The sequence below is a fragment of the Mytilus californianus genome, unplaced genomic scaffold (genome assembly GCF_021869535.1).
Source record: "Mytilus californianus isolate M0D057914Y unplaced genomic scaffold, xbMytCali1.0.p SCAF_39, whole genome shotgun sequence".
NCBI classification, from domain to species: Eukaryota; Metazoa; Mollusca; class Bivalvia; order Mytilida; family Mytilidae; genus Mytilus; species Mytilus californianus.
The window spans coordinates 1,557,908-1,572,611 of NW_026262689.1; positions in this window are offsets into that span (position 1 = coordinate 1,557,908).

Here is a 14,704-nt window from a genome sequence, read left to right on the forward strand (position 1 = left end):
AACATAAGATGTCGAAAACGCATTACTCTAGATCCACACAGCGAAATTATAATATGAGGTAGACTACCGAGAAATATTCACTTTGGTTATCAAGGAATGTGTGAAAGTAGTACTCAGATATTATCACATGGTTTAATTTCTAGTAAAGCCGTAGTTACTGTATCACAAGACAGAACCGTACCCGTTAACATTTTGAATCCCGGCAGTAATTCTGTTGTTATTCCGAAAGGTAAAATCATTGCCAAATTTAGTCAATTGACCGAAGAGTACCAGGTCCGATATGTTAATTGCACGAACAATGTTCCTGTTGTACAAAATATTAATTTAGTGAAACAATGTCCAGCTGAACAAGATGACAGCATAAATTGCGAATTTCTAGAAAATTTTGAAATTAATCCGAATCTAAAGGACGATCAAAAGATTGCATTAAATAATTTATTATGTGACAATAAGGAGGTATTTGTAACAACGGATAGTCCGAATCTTGGCTGCACTGATATTGCTCAACACCATATCATACTTAAACCATAAAGAGACCTTTACATCAAAAACCGTATAGATTAACTCCTCACAAAAAGGAGGTATTGAGACACCATCTTGATGAGCTTCTACAACAAGGTGTTATTTGTGAACTCAACGCAACCGAAGAGGTACCGATTACGAGCCCAGTTGTTTTAGTGGCAAAACGTTCGAAACCTTCTTTTGAACAAATAAGTGAAAAAACTACTAGTTAAAGACAGTTTAGATTTTGTGTCGACTTTCGTTATTTAAAAACCCAAACGCAGCCTCTTAAATCATTTATTCCGGATATACAAGAGCTAACAGAATCCTTTACGGAACGAATTCCAAATTATATAGCGTCAATAGACATGAGTAGTGGATTTTTTCAAATGAAGTTGTCACCAAATAGTTCGAAATGTACCGCATTTAATACATGTTTCGGGACTTGCAAGTTTTTGAGAGTACCAATGGGTTTACACACAGCTCCAAACTCATTTCAGTTGTTAATGGACAAGATTTTACGAGGTTTGACATTTAAATCTTGCTCATGTTATCTAGACGACGTTCTCATTTGCTCCGAAACTTTCGAACAACATATGTCTGATCTTCAAGAAGTTTTTGATCGTTTCCGTAATGCAGGGCTTAAACTTAATCCACAGAAATGTACTTTTGCCAATTCGTCAGCAATATTTTTAGGACACCATATTTCAAAAGAAGGCATCCGACCACCTCCCGACCGTGTCAGGGCTTTGAATGAATTTCCTCCTCCACAGAATGTTAAACAGCTACGTCGTGCGTTAGGTATGTTTAATTGGTTTCGAAAATTTATTCCAAACTACAGCTCAGCGGCCGAACCGATATGCAAGTTCCCGATGCACTTTCAAGAGTCGATTGATTGATTGTTGGTTGCTTAACGTCCAGTGGCAAATATTTCATGCATATTCAGGACGAGAACAAATTAACAATAAATACAATAGGTAGGTTCTGTAATAGATTAAGGGATTAAGGTCGGAGAAATTTAGACTGCCACAGGAAATGAGGGTATATTGGATAGGGCCGGTCGGAGGAAGACCAACGGTGACCATACTTCTATTCCCCAGTCACCCTTGGGGGTTGTCGAAATTGATAACGAGAATATTTTTTGATAGATTAATGGTTGCTTAACGTCCAGTGGCAAATATTTCATGCATGTTTAGAACGAGTACAAATAACCAATAGATACAATAGGTAGGTCTAGTAATAAAGGCCATCCGGGATGATGGTCGGGGACATTTGGACTACCACTGGAAAATGAGGGTATATTGGATAGGGAGAGAAATTTTGCCTTGCAACAGGCCACCTACGGATCCCTCAAAGAGTTGTTGCAAGGGTTCTTAACGTTCAAAGAGCGTGGCACGGACGCCCAACTTTGGCAATATCGCAGTTCAACGCTTTTAACTAATCTTGACCAAAGAGAACATTGTTGAACAATCCTCTGTATAAACCAATAAAAGCTTAACATTTTCTGCTGAGATCCAACAAGCGGTAGATGACACAACGACTGTAGAGATCAATCAAGATGTAGATGACACATGATGTAAATTACATTTTAATATTTAGTTTGCTTTTAAAATCATCAAATGTTACAGATATTTTGATTCAATTTTTCCCAGATTGAAAAAATTATAAGGAAAAACTTCGTAACATGAGGTGTTTTTAGGGGCAGTTATCAGTGTGAACCTGTTAACTACCTACACAAATGGTTAAGAAAATCCTCACATATATTTGCTGATAAAGGTAATATGTTTGAGAAAAAAAGTGGTATGTCATGGGTAAAAATCTTAATGTGTTAGGCCTTTTACAAAATTTGGGCTTTGACACTTTTCCAGTTGTCCTGAATTCCAAAATATCTTTTTTATTTACACATAGATGAAGTGCCTCACGAAATGTTAACGAGTGTAAGATAATGCAGGCCAAATGCCATGTGAGAAATACAATTTAATAGTACTTGTATAATATGAATATTAGTCTGCGTCACGACACAGGTAGATGGAAAAATATTTTTGTCGTTTGTGGTAGGAAAGAATAATTCAATTCAATTCAATATTTATTGGAAAGAGCACAATAGAGGCGTAATCCGATACAGACAATAATAATATTAAAACAACATATAAATGAAATATAGATATATGTAACAGCAAGTCATAAGTAAATTCTATGGAAACTATAACATTCTAAGTATATTCTATGAATACCATTACATTCTAAACTCATTATTTAATACCAAACACATCACGAGTATTCTAAATTTTCATAATTTTACTTAAAACACACAATCACCTATACAAGATATATGTGTATATGCACAAACTACTATAAAGGAATATTATCTGATGAAACAGTATGGCGGTCTCTCAAATCAAGAGCTTCTTCAATATACATACAAATAGATTTACATTGTATCAAAGGTCAAATTTATTTGTTCAGTGTATGTTCAATGGTGTTAATATGTCCTTTGATTGAGTTAAGCTATTTCAGTTGATATTTTATAGTGTGTCTTTCTATGTTGTGATGTTACACTATTGTTTCAGAAAAAGGGTGAAGGTTTGGTACCATTAAAACGTTTAAACCCGCTGCATTTATTTGCATCTGTCCTAAGTCAGGAATCTGATGTTCAGTAGTTGTCGTTTGTTGATGTGGTTCATAAGTGTTTCTCGTTTCTCGCTTTTTTTCTAGATTAGACCGTTGGTTTTACACAAGCAATTTTTGGGGCCCTTTATAGCTTACTGTTCGGTGTGAGCCAAGGCTCCGTGTTGAAGACCGTACTGTGACCTATAATGGTTTACTTTTATAAATTTTGACTTGGATGGAGAGTTGTCTCATTGGCACTCATACCACATCTTATATCTATTTAGTTCTTTTTCAGACATAGGATATAACATTTTGGTAAAATATTCATCCAAATTATTTGAGTTAATATTGATTTTATATTTAGATCTAATTTTGTTATATTGGGGACATTCAATCAAAAAGTGTATCTCATTTTCAATTTTTCTTGTGCAAAATTTACAGAATCTCTCATTAGAGGGTATTATGGTCTTGCATACCTACCAGTTTCTATTGCTAATGAGTGTGCACTTATTCTTAATTTAGTGAGTTTTTTATGAGATATTTAGGAACATTAAAGTTCAAATATTCTTGTTGTTTAAATTTAGGAGAAATTTTACTAAAAAATAGAAGTTTACCACAGTTTCCATCTTTTATCTTAGATAGTTCCAATATAATTTTATTTTTGTAGAAATCTATAGTTTCTGCTTGAAACTACTATTACAATGCTTGTTTAGGGGTATTCCAATATATTTTAATAATTCACATAATTTATTAGACCATGAATTTTCTCTATTTGTGAGAGTGGTGTCCACTTCAAAAGCAGCCTTGAGAATTTCATGTGGACTACCAGACTGTTCACCAGTATCACTGAGACGCACATAGTATTTATACATAAGTTGATAACATTTAATGCTAATAGGTAATTTGCCCAATTCGCACCGCACTGCTAGATTGGAAGACTTTCCATGAACCCCAAGCATGTTTTTAAATATGGAGTTTTGTGTTTTTTCTTATTTTCTTTTGTCTAATGCTTCAAAATTTGGTTTGAATTCTGATATCCATACTTCTGATCCATAAGTTAAAATAGGAATTATCATTGAATTAAAAAGCTGGAGCCAAGTTTTAACAGACAAGTTTTCACTCTATGAGAGTTTAGACTTTAATGCAAAATATGCTTTTTTAGCTTTATCTGAGAGGTTTGACACTGCCTGTATAAATTTTCCAGAGCTATGAAAATCAACTCCTAAGTATCTATAACAATCAACGATTTCAATTGCATTAGAACTGTAATAAAAGTACAAGTTTTCTTTATTTACTTTATTTTTAGAGAAAATTATAATTTTTGTTTTCTTAAAGTTCACATCCAGTTTCCATTCAGCACTATATTTTAGCAAAGAATCAAGAGAGTTCTAGAGACCAGCTGCAGATTCAGATATCAATAATAAATCATCAGCATACAATAAATGGTTCACTTTTTGATCATGTAAATTAACTGCACTAGTTGAGTTTGTATCTAAGTATTTTCCTATGTCATCAACAATTATATTAAATAAAGTTGGACTTAAACTGTCTCCTTGTTTGACTCCCTGATTAGCAAGAAAAAACTTAGTAAACATATTTTGGGATTAACATAGACTTCCGGTGTAAACAGAAAACACGCCGTTTTACAGATGATGTAAAAAAGGTTTAAATTTGTCAATATAATGGAGAGTTATCCAAACAAATAGACAGCATGAGTTGAAAAGACAAATTGAACAATAATAATAATCAAAGTACATATGATAAAGTAGCATAGCATAAGAATTATCGATAAAAACAAGCTACAAAAAGCACCGGCTAAAAATGGCCGACTTTTTTGGATTCAGTCCCATCCTTAATACTGAATTTGATGAACTGCTTCCTACAATTGACTTTAATGAAAGAGATAGACTTAAAATTATTCAAACCCCCGAACTTCCTCGGGAAAAGCTGCTGACGCTCCAATTGAAGATTTTATTAATGGTTTATACCTCGAAAGTGCAAAAATGAATTCATTTCGTATGCATCCGAAGAATGTCTTTAAATGGGTTGAACTGATGGCAGTGAGGTACCACCAACAATTTGGAAACAGTAAACAATATGAATGTCATTGGCAAATTAAAGAGGATGAGAATTCAGGTCTCATAGATGAAATTCAAATTCAAATCAACAGTATGTCAGAAAATACTACATCAAAATTATTTACAATCAAAATATATTTAAATACTCACACAGTCACAATTCAAGGGAATTATTTTGAGCAGTGGTGTAAACTAGAATTTAGTTGGATGAAAGAAGTGATAAATTTATGCAGTAATGATGAACCTTCAAATGAGAAAGATAAACTAGATCTAACATCAAATTCACTAGAAGATGAGTTTTGGGAAGACCTGAATGATACTACCCTACTAAAATTACCTGTACAATCTGAAACAATTACAAAATATATAGTTCATCAAAAAAAATTTTATTGTTTGGTTCTTTAAATTTTTTATAAATATCTTAAGAGAAATGAAGGCTTGAGAGCAAATACAATGCAATTTTCAATATAATGAATATTTCAAAGGGGCATAACTCTTTTAAAAATAATTGATCGGGACCAAATTTCGAACTTGTCCGAGACATTGCTGATATAAACCTATGATATAAGTTTCATAAAAATCTGGCAAGAATTGTACACTTGAGAGCGCTAACAAGATCGGACGGACAGACGCCCGGTATTTCTATGTCGCGCGGGGCACAATAAATCTTAAGAGCCTGAATTGCTCACCTGGAAAAAATATGCCATTTTATATTCTAGTTTTACCTTTATTGAAATTAGTTAAATATTATCTTGTAGATCTTGTTTTGCTGATCATTTTTGCAGTTAATAGTTTCTAGTACCTATCTATGTTACTTTTTGCGGCTTAGTACATGTATTGGGAAAAAAGCAAAGCAAAAATATTTTTTGTATATATTTTCAAGCGAAGCGTACACCCACTCATAATTCAAAGTATCGGAAAACAGGAAGAAGGTGTCTACTAGATCCAAAAGGCACATGCATACACCTTTTATCTCATCATTGTTAGGCTACTAACAACATTTAAAATCATTCTAAAAAGTAGTACTCATCACCATGATCACTCATTCACTGTTAATTTGTTGACCAATTATAAAGTCATTCTGTTCAATTGTACATGTGAAAAGAAAAGTGCGAAGAAATATGACTCAACATAAATCAGACATCTGATAATTTTGCTGATAAGAGGAAGTACGTAAGACAGTGAGTAGATTTTGACATTTAGATACTTTTGCTCTGTCTGTAATGCTTTTCAAGACAAAAGACGATCAGCTGTTCTGTTTCTGAATAACAAGATTTTTAAAAGACTGTTATATACATCATGTACATATACAATATTCCTACACTGTGCTAAATTGTTTTTATCCAGCAATTTAACATTGAGCTTAAATGTATTGTTTTTTTTCCTTCCCAATCGTTGAATTTGTTTTTGAACAAAATTGACCTAACTAACGCAGACCACAAATTGAACTGTATTATATTTAACATTAGCACCTTTTTTCTTTCAACATGTGTAAAAACTTTGAAAAACATAAGACTTAAAACAATGGCTTTTTAATCTTTATGTCTATGTAATAAAATTATGAATAGAAAATTAGGGGTAAGCACGCAAAATTGTAATGGCACTACATGGATAAAACCAGAGGAATTCTGAATATCTGACAAAAAGTCATAAGCAAGATCAGCGAACACCCTATAAGCATTTGACCCTTATGTTCTATTTTTACCCATAGTGGGCATACTTGCTGACTGACAGGAATAAAAAACAATAATTTATACTAGGTACCCTGAGGATCATTCAGTCCAAGTTTAGTTAAAATCAAAGGAGATTTTTTTTTAATCACAAAGGACGCCAAGTGATGGCATATGATCACATGACCTTTTTAATTTACCTAGTTGAGTCAAGGATTTGTCTCACTATACAGATCCTTGGTTGAGCTAACAAACAAAAGCTAATAAAAGTACTAAATGAAGTATTATGTATAAATGGTTGCACTCTGTGAAATTTATGTTATTTCAGGAAAATCATATCACTTTCTGTCAAGGGTCTATAAAAAAGGGGAAAAATTACACTCTATGATATCACCCTATATTTCTTTAGCAGATGCCTAAAGAAAAAGATATCAATCAAAATGGTGCTACTTAAAAAATTACATGTACTTGTTGTAAGAAAATTTTTGTAGTTCTCAGCATAAAAAGAGATTATTTAAAGCTTACTTAATTAACATGCATATACAAGTAAAATCTACATGAAAAAAATATATAAGGATTATTCCTTGACTGACAGAATACAACCATTTTAACATTTGTGTTGAAAATTTTATATACATTGTTTCAACTTAAAATAGTTAACCATTTACATAATTTGCAGCCAGAAAATGTACAACAAAATAATGATGGAACTATGTACTCTAATACAATGCAATTTTAATTATATATAGCTAATAACTTTGCAAAGCAAGCAATGTGTACAATAGTCCATTGCTTGCATATAATTAGAATTTTTGATAAAGACAGTTTTCAAATTTCCAAAAACTTATATATAAATAATAAATTTTTACTTTTACTTGAATACTTCATTTAATAACAGTTAAATCTTTTTTTGTTCACTGTAAATTTGATACAATTACAAACATAATTATTTGTTTTTAGTGTACACGTTTTTCTTAATACTGCAGACCCAAATTTAGCAGAGTAGATCATCATTATTTTTTAATATATATATATACAGATATTTTCAGAAATTCTGGTGTACACATGGCCATATTTCTTAAGAACTTTAATCCTAACCCTTACCGAGCTATACCTGACCCTACTGCTAAAGTTCCTCAAGTTAATGAAGGTACTGGATTCTTGTGTTGTGGGCACATAAATATATATATACATATATTAATTCATGTCTGGTTGTGGGAGGTTTGGACTGAAAGTTTGAAATATCAGTATTAAAATTCCAATTTATATTTGATTGATTTGGACTGACTCTTTTCAAGAACTCTAAATTAATTGGGTGAGTTTACTTTTGTCAGTTTTGTGTCAGTTCAAGTTGTGACTTCTTGGAATTCTTTTAATTTTTGATCTGATGCCTTAGGCTTAAATTTAATTTCTGTGAATGACTTGGGGAATATTAAATATCAAATTAAAATATAAAATACCCTCCGCAGCAGAGTTCTTCAAATCTTTTTTTCCCTGATGGTCCTTGAAGAATTAAAATCTGATGGTCCTCACTATTATTTCTATTGCAAAATACAAAAATTGTGTTGGTTCTTGAATAATTTTGTTGGTCAAAGCCTTCGGACCACCACTTTTTGAGAACTCTGCCACAGGCGTCATTATCATCTTCACTAGTCTAGTCCAAATAATTATGGTGTCTTGAAAGGCTATTTAACATTTTTTGCTGTGACGGGGACGGCTCACAGCAAAAAATTAAAATAGCCTTTCAAGACGTATGTCATAATTATTTGGACTACTTCACTAGGGTTGGGACCACCCCAAGTTAAAAGAACCGAAGGTCATTATTTCCTTATGAAAAATTATGTATGGCACAGGAACTGGATCTGTATGAAATTGTTTGTAAATTGTAGAACCCCCTTCCGTCCCCCTGAAAATCTGACGTCAGAAATTTGCAAAAAAGTTTTCGTGGATACGGAAAAAGCACTTCCTTACCAAAAGTGGTTAATTAAAACACACACACACACATATACATCCGTCTTTCCTGCTTACCTTGGTGTGTTATTTGATATGCTGAGGCTGTATTATAATTTATAGTGAGTCGTGCGAGATGTCGGCAGAAGATAGTTCTAAGAGCGGGAAATATTGAAAGAAAGCAAAGCTATAAGTTCTAAAATATTTTTTTTCAAAAACTAACAAAATTTTTTTTTTTTTTATAAATATATAAACGCTATTTGCTTTTATTTAAACATATCGTTATTAGTTGTTGAAAATAAGTTTAGAATCTATAGTTCGAAACTAAAAACCGCGTAAAATCCGTCTTTACCCACGTGACTATATTACAGTTTAGACATTAAATTTACAAAATTATATTTTCAAAGTACGTTTATGTTTCCCCTTCGACTTAGCTCGTGTTACAGAAGTTCAACTTAACTTTCCTTTTTATATTGCTCGTTATATTGTCGATATGAAGAAAAACTACTTTTTTAAATGTTAAAACAACGTTCCATTAGAGACATATAATATATGTCTCTGGTTCCATGAATAAACGTTAAAATATTACGTTATAACAAGGTCAGTAACTAAACGTTTCTTAGGTCAGTGGTGGATCCAGGGGTGGGGGGGGGAGGGTTCCGCGGGTTGGAACCCCTCCTTTTTTTGATGATCAATGCATTTGAATGGGGACATATAGTTGGAACCCCCCCCTTTTTTTTTGACGATCAATGCATTTGAATGGGGACATATAGTTGGAACCCCCCCCCCCCCCTTTATCCTGGGTTGGGAACCCCCTTTTTTGAACTTGGCTGGATCTGCCCCTGTAGGTTATGTTATAAGAACGTTATGTAAATGTTGAAGCTTGACGTATTGAAAAAACATTACTTTTACATTGTAATGACGTTTAAATCAACGTAGATTTAGGGTTTTAGAAGTAGCGTCGACATTTAACCTCATATTAACGTAAGAACAACGTATTTTAAAGAACGTTATGAGAATAACATTTTGATTATGCATGTAAAATTAATAAATAAAAATAATCATAATATTAAATAATTTAAAGGGTTAATATGTTAGTCATATTTATTCATAAGATTGGGTTGAAATTATATTTTAAAGTACATTTTCCATCGCCTCCTTATTGGCTCAGTTTTTAAGAAATTTCACATGTTGAATTGTTGGTATGACGAAGAACGACTTTTTTAATGTTAAAACAACGTTCAATTAACGTTACAATATTACGTTATAACAAGGTCAATAATTGAACGTTTCTCATGTTATGTTATAAGAACGTTATGTAAATGTTGAAGATTGACGTATTCAAAAACGTTGTTTAAACATTGTAATGACGTTTAGATTAACGTTGTATTATGGTTTTAGAAGTAATGTCGACATTTAACCTAATATTTACGTAAGAACAACGCATTCAAAAACGTTATGGGAATAACGTTTGCATTATGCTAGTAAAATAAATAAATAACTAAATATAATCAAAATAATTTAAAGGGTTAATATGTTGATAATGTTTGAAAAACATAGATTTAACATTATATTTTAAAGTACATTTACCCTACCTCCTAGGCTCAGTTTTTAAGAGCGACTTTTTTTAATGTTAAAACAACGTTCAATAAACGTTACAATATTACGTTAGAACAAGGTCTCATGTTATGTTATTAGAACGTTATGTAAATGTTGAAGATTGACGTATTCAAAAACGTTGTTCAAACATTGTAATGACGTTTAAATTAACGTAGGTTTAGGGTTTTAAAAATAACGTCGACAATTAACGTCATATTTACGTAAGAACAACGTATTTAAAGAACGTTAAGAGAAAAGCATTTGCATTATGCTTGTAAAAAAATGACAAATCAATATAATCAAAATGATAAAAAGGGTTGATATATTGATCATGTTTAACTAACATAGATTTAACATTATATTTTATTGTACATTTACCCTGCATTCTAGGCTCAGTTTTTAAGAAATTTCACATGTTGAATTGTTGGTATGATGAAGAACGACTTTTTTAATGTTAAAACAACGTTCAATTAACGTTACAATATTACGTTATAACAAGGTCAGTAATTGAACGTTTCTCAAGTTATGTTATAAGAACGTTATGTAAATGTTACAAATTAATGTACTCGAAAAATGTTATTCAGACGTTTTACTGTGGTAATAATTTTACGTACTATTTTGGTTTTTTAAATAACGTTGATATTTTAACATTACTTGAACGTGAGTACAACATTACAAATTAGACGTTAGGATTATAATGTTAATTTAACGTTATATAAGCAAAACAAAATAACGTTACCAATTGGTTTCTAGGTAACGTTTAGTTAGAACGTTTTAATAATGTTAATTTAACGTTATATCTTAACATAACGTAAATCTGACGTAAACATAACGTTATACAAACGTTACGTTTTTGCTGGGAAGGTAAGGGGAATAACTAGTACACATCTACTTGAAGTCATTTATGTGTTTTATTACGGCACTGTGTACACAGATCGTTTACCTTGAAAACTGATAGTGACGGACGCTATAACTACAATGAGAGGTTTGTTTGAATCCAAAAATAAATAAGTCTAACTTTTTTAAACGTTTAACCAATCGATAAGTTTTCAAAAAACAAATGACCACACATATGTACAACATAATAACATGGATATCGGGGCTGAGGAGGAAGTGGGGAATGAAGGAATGGGATTGACAGTAATTGGAAAGTAGGCAGACGTATTCTAGAATAAGTTGTACTGCATGATACCCTCCATGAACGAACGATCGGATTCGGCAGCTATCTTCAAATTCAAATTCTATATTACTCAATAGGGTCTTCCAGGTGAGCGCGTTTAATATTTTCTACGATTTTCATCAGGCTAAAAAACGATAAACACTTATGAACCACATCAACAAAAGACAATTACTGAACATTCCTGACTTAGGACACGTGCAAACAATTGCAGCGGGTTTGACCGTTTTAATGATACAAAGCATTCACCCTTATCTGAAACAATAGTGTAACAACATCACAACATAGAAAGACACACTATAAAATATCAATTGAAATGGCTTAACTCAATCAAAAGACATATTAACACCAGTGAACATACACTGAACAAATAAATTTGATCTATGATACAATGCAAATACAAAATAAATAAACTAAGGGAAGAATAATTAAAGTAACATGTTATACCGCAGTGAAATGTTAAACAATTTAAGAAAAACAATATACTTGAACAAAAATATCAGCCATTTGCAATTAGGTAAATGAAAATAATTTTGTTGTTAGGTATACGTGTACAGTTGTTCTTTTTCCAGTTGATGGGCTGGGGAATTCTGTATGCCCCATCCCATTTGATTGATTGATTGATTGTTGGTTGCTTAACGTCCAGTGGCAAATATTTCATGCATATTAAGGACGAGAACAAATTAACAATAAATACAATAGTTAGGTTCTGTAATAGGGGCTTCCGGGATTAAAGTCGGAGAAATTTAGACTGCCACGGGAAATGAGGGTATATTGGATAGGGACAGAAATTTAGCCTTGCAACAGGTCACCTACGGACCCCTCAAAGAGTTGTTGCAAGGGTTCTATACGTGCAAAAATGATGATAACACAATATTGACTGCTGTACCCCTAATTTTGAAACTTTTACATGTTGTGTCTATTTGTTTTGTTCACGCATCGTTGTCAATATAATGGAATTTGATTCGACTGTCATACAAGTGAAAGGTTTAGCTAGCTATAAAACCAGGTTCAATCCACCATTTTCTACATAAGAAAATGCCTGTACCAAGTCAGGAATATGACAGTTGTTATCCATTCGTTTGAGCTTTTGATTTTGCCATTTGATTAGGGACTTTCCTTTTTGAATTTTCCTCGGAGTACCTCAGTATTTTTGTGATTTGACTTTTTACTGCCGGTCAGAAGAAGACCAAGTGACCATATTTCTTTTCCCCAGTCACCCTGGGGGTTGAATTTCAACATCAAAATTTATTCCACAAAATGATACTGTTAAATTTATTGCTCGTTTTGAACTGTTGCCTTAATTTGTTTAGATCAAAACGCGGAGTAATATGTAAAAGAAGAAACGCGCATCAGGCGGAAATGTTTACATGCAATATCGTTGATTATTGTCCGTTAAAACAATGGACCATAAAACAATAGAGCTTCACAATCGAGCGATTTATCAAGTTTTATAAAAAGTCCAAGGGTGACTGGGGAGTAGAAGTATGGTCACCATTGGTCTTCCTCCGACCGGCAGTAAAACCCTTGCTAAATGGGGCGTCCGTTTGGCTGTGCAGGATGTACAAATTTGCAGCCACGTCCGGTCAGAATGGGCACGTTAAATCCGATGCCTCGTATAAAGAGAGTGCCACGTTCTATGCACGTTAAGAACCAATTGCAACAACTCTTTGAGGGGTCCGTAGGTGGCCTATTGCAAGGCAAAATGTCTGTCCCTATCCAATATACCCTCATTTTCCAGTGGCAGTCCAAATTTCCCTGACCTTCATCCCGGATGGCCTCTATTACAACACCTGCCTATTGTTTTTATTGTTCTCGTCCCAAACATTCATGACATATTTGCCACTGGACGTTAAGCAACCAACAATCAATCAATCAATGTTGAAATTCATAGTAAATATATAAATATTGGTCTGTTATCTTGACGACTAAAAGTATTTGAAGCAGGCAATGTTTAGAATCAGATCATTAATGTATATGTTCAAATATTGATAAACTAAAAAAAAATAACAGAATACGACATTGCTTATTTGAATCTTCGAAGCATCTTCCCGAACCTCTTTGGCCTTAGTTCGGACCTTTTCGTCTTCCGATGCATTAGCCCATCCTTGTGGTGTTAAATATTTGAGGGTCAGGACTTTCCTTCAAGTATGCTATATCCCCTAGGTACTTGTTGCTGGTAATTTGGGTTTCTTTTTGTCTGATGTGTTGCACTAAGGACCACAGATGTCTGTCTAAGTTATTTCTTTCATTACAACGAAAAATGCACAGCGTGCAATAAAATCTGACTTTATCAGCCAGATGTCTTTTTAAGATGTGAGCCTCTACCCTATTTTTCTCTGCAATGAATGACTCTGGATATTGGCAGTGCATGGATATTGGCAGTGCATACATTTGTTTATCATTTACAAGAGAGATAATGGATTTAATTTATACACATCCAATCACATTCATGATGTTAAATTACACATAATTATTAACACTGGCTACTAGTATTTATATGTGAGTGCAGCATATGTTCCCAAGACCAGACAGTCAGAAAACCCTTACAACCCCTGGGTCATTGTTGGAACAGAAGGCCATTTCAGAAGTGGTGGATGCGCTTGTGTTGTGCAAGTTGATTACACAAAAACTGAATCCAAAGATATGTTGTCACCACATAGATAATTAATAGCTTTAACTAAAGATGCAAAATGTAAAAAGTAGCAATCCTCAATCAAGTCATTTAGAACTGGAAGAGCATATAAAAACATCCAGGAACGCAATTCAGATGTGAGCTGATAGAACGTGGCACACGAGTAATATATTTTGATTGTTTAATTGACATCAAACGCAGGTCAATAACATCTGCATATTCTGTAAGTGAAAAGTCCTCTTTACTGTAGGATGATGTTATCCAGATATTTATCAAGAGCTTTGTTATCCCTAAAAGAATACCATGCATGTAGTCTTTGCTAGCACCTTCAACAAAGTTTGAGGCCCCATTAAAGAGAAGGTCCTTTGATGCCATTTATTGGTTTTTATTCCTCCCTTGCAGTGATGGCCTTCTCAATACATGTTCTTTTTGTTCTGAGTTCTATGACTTCATCCTTTTTGTGAGGAAATATGTGTGCACATCC